Source organism: Protopterus annectens, chromosome 4.part1 (genome assembly GCF_019279795.1).
Source record: "Protopterus annectens isolate FY-2018-M chromosome 4.part1, PAN1.0, whole genome shotgun sequence".
Lineage (NCBI taxonomy): Eukaryota > Metazoa > Chordata > Ceratodontiformes > Protopteridae > Protopterus > Protopterus annectens.
The window spans coordinates 726531707-726541502 of record NC_056734.1 but is presented as its reverse complement, the minus strand read 5'-3'; positions in this window follow the sequence as shown (position 1 = coordinate 726541502).

Below are 9796 nucleotides of genomic sequence, written 5' to 3'. Positions count from 1 at the left end.
ATTTGTGTTTGCTTCTTAATTTTGTGTTCGCAAGAACTGTCTTGCATGCTTTGCATACGTTTCAGTATCCACGGACATTGACAGGTGTGATTACTATTGCAGGCAGATTGTAATATTCCTGCATTTTAGGTTGCATGTCAACAGCCGACATTTCCATGCCTCTGTGCGGCACTTCGACACTCCCCATGCACTTGCGCTCGTTTCCTATGCACGTGGCTGTGGTGGCAGCGCCCCTTCATTAATATGCATATGGCGCTACTGCACCATCTACATGCTGCATGGTCGGCGCAAGCCTAACGCCGGCCTTGCGTTGAGCTTCATGAATCCCGGGTATTCTGTGTTTTTTTATTCTTTACCACAATACAAACATATTCTCTTTTTTGTTTTTATAAGACATATTTGCTTTCACTGGTAATTTCTTTATTCCCAGTCTCCATAGAACATTCTGACATTCTACTTTATTACTTTACCTCATATTTCTTTCTTTCATAGTTTTTATCTTCTCTTCTGGTAAATTTTCCAATGGGTTAACACAATAATTTTGTACCATTATATTCTGATGCCATGATTTCTTGTTTTCTTCTAGCACATCATTCTTTATCTTCCACATTTTTATTTTTCTTTATAATGTTCTACTTCTTCATTAATACATTATTTTTCCTCTCTTATTTATTTTTATTACTTCCCAAAAGTTTTCATACTCATACTTAACCAGTCTTAATACTAGTTTCTATTTTTTCTTATTAATCCATCTCAACACTTTATACAAATTTAATGAAGCTGCAAATACTACTGGATTTAATAACCCCAACCCCCTTCATCTTTATTCATATATAATACTCCTGTCTTTACTGACTTTAATCTAGATTCCTATATAAACATAAAAATGTATAATAATTGTTTTTTAATATTCTTGGAATCATAACCACACTTGATAAATACACTTTTTCTCCCATTAATACTGAATTTATCAAATTAGCTTTTTTATTATAAGATATTTTATATGTTCTCAATATGCAAAATGTCTTTCAATTACTTTAAAAGGTTTTCCCATTGTGTTCCACTTACTGTTTTATTACCAAAATGTATTCCCAATACTAAAATGTCCTTCATTGTAAATTGTTTTCCTCCTATCTCCCAAACCTTTACTTTAATCCTTATTTGTTGTCATACGTTCTTTTAAACAATCTACTATACAAAATATTGCTTCTTTCATCCATAAACTATTTATATTTATTATAATAATAATATAATCTGCATTTATCATCAAAACTGGAATATCTTCACCTATTTGCATTTCATATTTTGCATTTTACATTTTACAGTTCACCTCACTTATTACCAAATTCATAACTAAAGCAAATAATATACCACTCATAGGACAACCTTGTCTTTTCCCATTACTCGTCCCTATTTCCTTACTTAACCATTTATTAGAATTCTTATCTTACTGTACACTATCATACAAACATTTTTAAATTTTACTACTAAAGTTATATGCCTCCATTAAGCCCCATGATGTCATATGCTCTACTGAATCAAAAGCTTTATTAATATCATCTACCATAAGTTTTGCATCATCTTTTCTATTTAAAATATCATCCACAATTTCTCTTACAATCATTAACAATTCTTTACATTCCTTTCCTTTCACCATAAAAAAATTCCAGTCTTTTTAATTATCTTCATAAAAATCGTATAACCTTCATTATTTAGTACTGCTGGTCTCCAATTTTTATATATACACTTTTTTACCTTTTTCCATATAATTTTTAATATCCCACTACACAGTTCCTTATAACAAAAAAGTAATTTAACCATTCATTGTAACCATGTTAACAGGTACTTTGTTTTCCATTTCATTAAATTTTATACATTTCATATCCTATTCCATCTGGGCCTGTTACTTAATCTATACTTACCTGCCTAAGCATGTTATCTAACTCATACATAGTAATCTCTTTCTCAGTTTCCTTATTTACTGGATCTGAATTTTTCACTTTCCATATTTTATTATATTTTTTCTTTTTTCCTTTAAACATTTATTCCACAAAATGGACTACAATTTCCATAATCTGTGTTTACTTTCTTTCCACCACTCGCTTCTTATTTTTCATTTCGTTCATACACTACTATCTTTTTTCACAATCTTATTCAAATATACTGACACTTCTTCCTTTTTTCCTTAGAGAGCGTTGTCTATCTGTGTGCACCACATGACGAAAAACTTCCTTGTCAAAGATGCATTGATATTATACTGCTCACTGCTGTGTAGACAGTTACATGTGTAGCTCCTTTTCAGCATTCTGACTGCATCAGATTGTTCATACTATATTCATAACTCCTTTCTTAATACACACATTCAGTCCAGTTATTACTATTTGATGAGGCACATGCAGTCACTACAGAGGTCTGTAGAAAACCTAGTATAATAGGCAGGGGTCTGAATCTGCTAACACTGTCAGACAGCAATGGCTTACACACATGAAAGTTATGGCACAGTCACAAGGCCACCTTTTAAGGCCTAAGTAGGGCATCAATACCCTTATGATAAGAGAGTGCTGTAAGCCCTTCAAAGGTGTTCTTCATGACATAAGCATTAAGCGTATTTCTGTGGTGTCCATGATTGATGTGCATCTCTCTGATATCTGTCCTGACGTGTTTGGAAATTACATGATGCAAATGTTTATTATGTCATTCATTGCTCATAGCATTACCTATTCCCAAAGGAATTATGCTGTATATAATATGTCTTCATACAAATATTTCTTTATTACTGCTATTATTTTCTTCATACTATACAGCTCATTAGTACATGAGGGCTTCCATAAACATTTCTTACTGAATGGCTTGCAGTCAATCAGAAATTGTGATTATTCCTCTGTTGCAACACTTTCTTGTGGGTTGATGCTGTTGAATTGCTGTTATGCCCTACTCCCTGTAATTCCATGTGAACATCCCCAGTGTAACAATGTGTGAGATGTTTACAGATTCATAGATTCATAGGAGGTTATTAGGCTAGTGGCCCTAGAATCTTTACAAGCCTAGCCATGCTAATCCCAAATTCCCTCAATTGCCTTTGGTTAGATTGATGTAATTTGCAGAGTGAATCTATGATAAACACTGACTACCCCTGTCCATGAGGAAATGAGGGACGAGTGTCAACTCCTGGGGTGAATTTGTGGTCTCCCATCCATTTGTCCAGGTTGTATTTCAATAGGGTCAGTGAGGAGCTCTGTTTCACATGAATTGGAAGAGTAGCAGCACTCTCTGGGAGATAAATCTGTCTCTCCAGCATGTTCTGTTGATGTCATAGGCTAGGTTAAGATCCCTGGAGTGACTCTTGTGCCATTTGATTTGCAGATATACAGCATATCTATCAGGGCAGGGTCAGAGACTGCCATGTAGACCAGGTATAAGTTGCCACTCAGCAGACTATATGATACAGAGTACAGTGACAGGGATTTCAGTGTGTCCACATAAGTAATGGTTTGGAGGCCTTGTATTTTCTTGGTGAGCAACCTCTGTGACCTCTCCAGCTGCAAAAAGGTGTCTGGTAAGGTACATGCAAGGGAGCACTGTACTCTATTAATGGTCTGGTGATGGTTGAGTACAGTGGAGTTATAACATCCTTAGACCTGGATGTGATACCCTTACCTATCAGATGTGCAAAATAGAAGGCTTTCCTTACCACTGTGGCAACTTGGTGGTCAAAACTCAGATTGTAGTCTACCTGCATTCCCAGATCTTGCCCCACTGGGTTATACTCAGGAGGGTGCTGTCAATATTGTAATTAGCAGGGAATTCTGCTTTGTCAAAGAGGATAAGAATGCACTTTTTTGCATTTAGTTTTAGACTGTGGCTTTGGCACCAGTCATTTGTCTGTGTTAACCCCTCCGGTAATATGTTAAGATCATTGGAGACTCATTGACTGCACCCAATTTGCAATCATCAGCAAACTTGGTAAGCCAAAGACTGGCTACTTTAGCATGGACATCTGAGAAATAAATTCCAAACAGTAAAGGGCCCAGCACAGATCCTTGTGTACGACACTGGTGATGGGTCTACTGTGGTAGAAGTGGAGTCACCAACTTTGACAGTATGCATTCTGTCGGTGAGACAATTGGCTACCCATCTAGTGATGTAAGGGTTAATCCCCAGCTGGGAAAGTTTCTCAATGATACCCGAGTGGGGGATTGTGTCAAAAGCCTTGGCTAAGTCAAGAACAGCAGTATCCACTGTCTTACCTTCATCCAGGGCTTTACAGTCTATACAGTTGCTTAAGTATTTATGTAGGGCATTTATGTACACCTCTGCATTGGAGTCCCTGCCTGTGATTGTGGGTAGTATGGGTAGTATAAAACTTTTTATAGTATCACTTAGTAGGCTGTAGTTTGCTTTGGAAAAGTTTTTTAGTTTTTTTGCTCCTGTGGTGGTGACAGGTTCAACAATTACTTTGAATAAGACTGATTTATGGCCCAACCTTACCAGGGAGGGCATCATACAGGGAAGAGTGCAGTGACACCCCCCCCATGTTGGTGGGTACAATGTCTAGGACATTTGAGCACCTTGTGGGAGTACAGACTATCTGTTCCAGAACATTCGTATTGACAAAGTCCAGGAAACTCTGTGCAAGCATATTTGTGCTCATGTATGTCGCCCAGTCGATGGAAGGATAGCTAAAATCTCCCATGACTAAGGTGTTGGTCTGTATGCCTATTAGCAATGGAAAAATTGAAATCATGTAATGTCATCTGATCCATGTTGTCATTTGTCACTTGCGTATATTGTGTGTTATATTACCATTTAGCATTCACATGACTGTACAACACTTTTTTGTCTATTACATATTTAGAGGTGATAAACCCCTTTCCTATGAGTACCACTGACATTTCTTTACAAAATCATGTCCATTTCTAATATATATGGCATTACAGCTGTAAGGACCATTTATTCTTCTGTATACATGCTGAGGTGGAGAGTACAGTAGTGATGTTAGCTTGCATACATAGATTTCCAGTATATATGTCTCATATGCAATAACTGCAGTCTATGCATTCATCTCATACTGTATCTTTTGTCTTTGCTGTTACCTCAATTCAGCATTTTATTAACATGTATGTCACATTTAACTCTGATTTATTACACTGCAGCTTTATAAACCTATCACATCCTTTGTTAGCATGTCTGTTTTTATGTGTATAACACTGGTATTGTCAGTGACACTTTAATTATCATTACGTCAGTATGACAGGATTTATGTTAGAAATGTTTGTTTTGACACTTCAGCACATTTGCCTTCAGTATATGACTGCACTTTATCCATTTCCCTATTATTTAATTATGCAGTACAAGCCATTATTATTTGTGTACAATTCCATTTCACTTCCAGTCTTATAGAATTCTTTCACTGTACTTGCCCTTAATATTTCAGGGCTACAGTGTGTGCTCATATCTTAGCTTTGCCTATAAGCAAGCCATTTTGTGTACATTCTATGCTTATGCATGCAAGAGCATTTCCATGGCTGTGGACACCACTGCTGGCCATGGAAATGTGCTTGCAAATGTATAGGTGCAATGAGCAGCATGCATATTCAATTAACACTGCAGCTCATCACAATAACACACTTAAATGATGTAGCCTTAGCACAAAGCCTACACAATTGCTAATGAATTCCAGGGAATATTTTCTGAAATCATAAAAGCTTTTGTTTACATCTGAGAGGGGAGACAGGAACAGGCAGCAATTAAATTAAGTAGGAGTACTGGCTGTATTATTTGCCTTGGCATGGATAACCTTAATTTTAAGTTAGGTAATGCCTGTGGGTACAGATGTAGATTTGGAACAATTGTTCATATAAGGAGGGTTACATTTAATCATTTGAAAATATACTTAGTTTTGTGTTTATTTTAATTTAATAGGTTATGGGATGTTCTGGAGTTTTGTTTTTTTTTAGGGTTTTCATTAAAACAAAATGTCTTGTAAAATTGATATAAGTTCATAAGGAGATGACAAGAAACAACTGTATAAAGGATCAACCTGCCAAACATTAGTGAGTGCATGTAAAACAAAAGCTGGAAATAGATATTTAAAAAGCTGTCATATATAATTGTTGAGGATAATAACTTCTTATCATAATGGCTCCAATATCCATATTAGTTTTGGAATGTGAATGACCTCACATTTATAGACAAAAAGGTAAGAGTATTGAATTATATTAAGCAATGCAGACTACAAATAATAATGCTACAGAAGACACATTTGGAAAGAAGTGAGCATGCAAATTTGATAACGGAAGGATTTCAGGATAGATATTCAGGATAATATCAGGATAAAAGGAAAATGGAAGTACTTACACTAATTGCTAGAGGAGCTCCAGTACTGATAGAAGAGGAAAAAGATAATAATGATATATTTGTGGTAGTAAGGGGCCACTGGCAAAGGAGGAGGATTATGCTGGCATGTATTTATATTTCTCCTAAAACTGCTATTATGGAGCTTAAGATTTTTTTGGAAGAAATCAGTTTCAGTAGGGAATAGTACTTATATGTGGGACTGGAACTTGTAACTAGGAGACCTAGAAGGGAAAATATAACAAAAGATCGTAGATTTATGAAGAAATTTATGAAAATATTTGATATGGAATATGTGAATACAATAGTAGGAACTCTGAAGGAATTTACATATTATTCTCCAAGGTACAATAACTGGCCTAGACTAGTCAGAAATTATATTTCAAAGGAATATATGTTTTTAATTGAAAGCTTCAACACATATCCAATAGCTATTTCAGATCATGCACCAATAACAACTAAGATAAAAATGCATGGTAATGAAGTAAAAATGAGACACCGGTATTTCCCCACCTACCTTTTAAAAAGAAAGGAATTTAAGAAATGGGTAGTAAAAATTATTCAAGATTCATTAGGGAAGACAGAAATTGCTTCAGAAGTTATAGCTAGTAAGTGGGATAACAAGAAAGTGGAGTATAAAAATAGCATAGAAATAAAAGAATAAGACCCACCATTGAGTACAATGCCTCCTTTGGCATCGACCTAACCAGGCACTCGTAACAGTTGGAATGTCCTCAAAGGTTCCTCACCAGAAGAATCCAGAGCATGAATGCCCTGTCCTACACAGATAGCCTTAAGGTCCTATCTCTGTACACAGTCCCCTACAGGTTACTGAGAGGTGATCTATGCCTACCACAAAAAGAATCTTCAGATCCAGCTCTGATGGCTCTCTTGCACATCTGCAAGACAAACAGCACCAGAAAAACTAGATCCAAGGTCCTTAACTTTGCGTGTGACATAAACAGAACAGACTGGATGGACTGATATGTGTCTCATGGGATCCCAGTGTTATGGAATTAGCTCCCCATCTATGTGAAGCAGATTTTATCCCTGACCATATTCAAAAGAAACCTTGATTATTGGATGGAAAAATTTCAAATTCATCTCCTGATTTGGCCTGCATGTCTATGATGGACAAAGGTTGACAGTAAGTAAATTAGCGCAATTAACATATCCCACTCACATAAGCCTTAGCTTCCTCTTTACTAACATACCCCACCATATAGGCATCCAAGAAGCTGAGGGACAAAACTGGGCTGGGCTGCACATCTAGGGTTGAAAAGACCCTGGAGATCATTAGCTTAGTATAAACCTATGAAGCTATGAACCTATGACCCAATGAAAAAAATATATGTATAAGAAGTAACATGAATTATTTTAAGGGACTTGCAAAGGACAAAATATTGCAGAATAAGGGGATTTTTTCAAAACAAGAAAAGGAGCAACTGCAGAGTGCTAAAGAAAAATAATGGAGTATATGGATAATATCTATGAGGTTAGAAAGATTGCCTGTAAGCACCTGTTTTTGATAATACCTCCAAACCACAAAAACATTTAGCACAATGACTTAGGCAACAGAAAGTACAGAGGGTTGTTGCCAAACTTAAAGAGTCCACAACAAGAAAAATAACAATGGATTATTTTTATGAAAATTTGTATAAAGCAGAGAAATATGGAAATCAAGAAAGGATACAAATGGAAATTTTTATGGAAGACGTAAGTATGCCAAGGTAAGAGGTAGATGAGGCTCAACAATTAACAGTTAAGATAAGAGGAGATGAGATAAAAACAGTGACATATAATTAATCTGCAGGAAATTCTCCAGGAATAGATAGTATTCCTGTGAAAGTTTAGAAGTTAGGAGGGAAGAAAGTGATAAGGATCTGGAAGGTTTTAACAGTATTTTAAAAGGAGGGGAGTCACCAACATTCTGGAAAAAAGCTGTAGGGGTTGTAATACCTAAAGATGGTAAAGACCTATCAGACCCAGCTTCTTATATGCTCATTTCAATTTTAAACCACAAATATGAAGTATTTCCCCCGGATTCACGAATCCTCCATGTAAGATTTAATAAGTCTTACTCGGAGGCTGCAGTTGAACGGTATGATGTCAGTGTGCCATGAATATTCATGAGGGCACGCTGACTCAACTGTAAGTCTTACACGGACCGTGTAGGAAAGCAGGGGGCGTGTCTGACTGCCGAGCAGTCTAAATGTCCACGGCCCTGCAAGGTTTGGTAAAGTAAAATTAAATTACACAAGAGAGAGTTCGCTCAAATGTCCTTGCACCCAACACCACATTCCCTACATTGTAAACCCCCATCACAGTTATAAAAAGTAAAACATTAATTTTATTTTTTTTAAATTCCCGAAATAGCTGCCTGTATTTGCACATGTGTGTGCGGGTGTGCCCAATGCTTAGCTGTAGTTAGCAATTCCAACATGGAAGCGCATAAGAAAGAATGTTTATGCAAATCACACCAAATAGCAATAGTGTAATGATAGACCATTTGCACGAAGAAGAGGCATTCACAGTTCGAGTCCCACCACTCCCCTTCTTATTTATGTTTTAAATCAGTATATGGAATAATTCCTGACAAATATGATTAAAATATTCATAAAAAGCAGTGAAATGGCCAATGTATCAGTGAACAAAATATATATTTTTAAAGGATCCTGATACATAATTGCTTGCAGTTAAGCAGCACTTTACTCAGTGCAATAGAGTTGCCCATAGTTTAATAGTGCTTTACCCAGTGCAATAGAGGTGCCCAAAGTTTAAGAGCACTTTACCCAGTGCAATAGAGTTGCCCAAAGTGTAAGAGTGCTTTACCCAGCACAATAGAGGTGCCCATAGCGAAATAATGTTTTAACCAGTGCAATGTGTTTGCGCGGATATGTGCACCGCACCAACCAGGGCACCGTAGGGCACCGTGGAGCAACGTAGAGCAAAGTTGCTTAAATGCAGCCACACCCCCTGGCCTGTCTGGACAGTATGAAAATAAAATGAATGACAAGGTTCAAACCCAGGACTCTGTGCATCATAATCAAAGTACAGAACCACTAAGCCATGACAACTTAGGAGAAACAGCCACTGTTAATATACATATACTTAGTAATGGTAGATTAACCATTACTAAGCAGGTCTGCAGTCAGCCGAGAATTTTCAAAAATGGCCAATCACAAAAAAGTACAGGAAATGTGGCATATTTAAGCCCCATAGGCGGGAATACTCACCATAACTGATTGTAGCTCACATCTGCAGTTAGAATGTCTGGTGCTGGAGAGGGTACATGCTTCTGAGCACAATGTTGGGGCATCAAGGAGTCGAAATACATGGTTTGGCTCCTTGTCCACCATCTTGAGTCAAGACTCCTGCAGGGCCAGTTCCAAGGGATGGAGTACAAGGCAGAGGCTTGGAACCGGTTAGCTCATGACCTCAC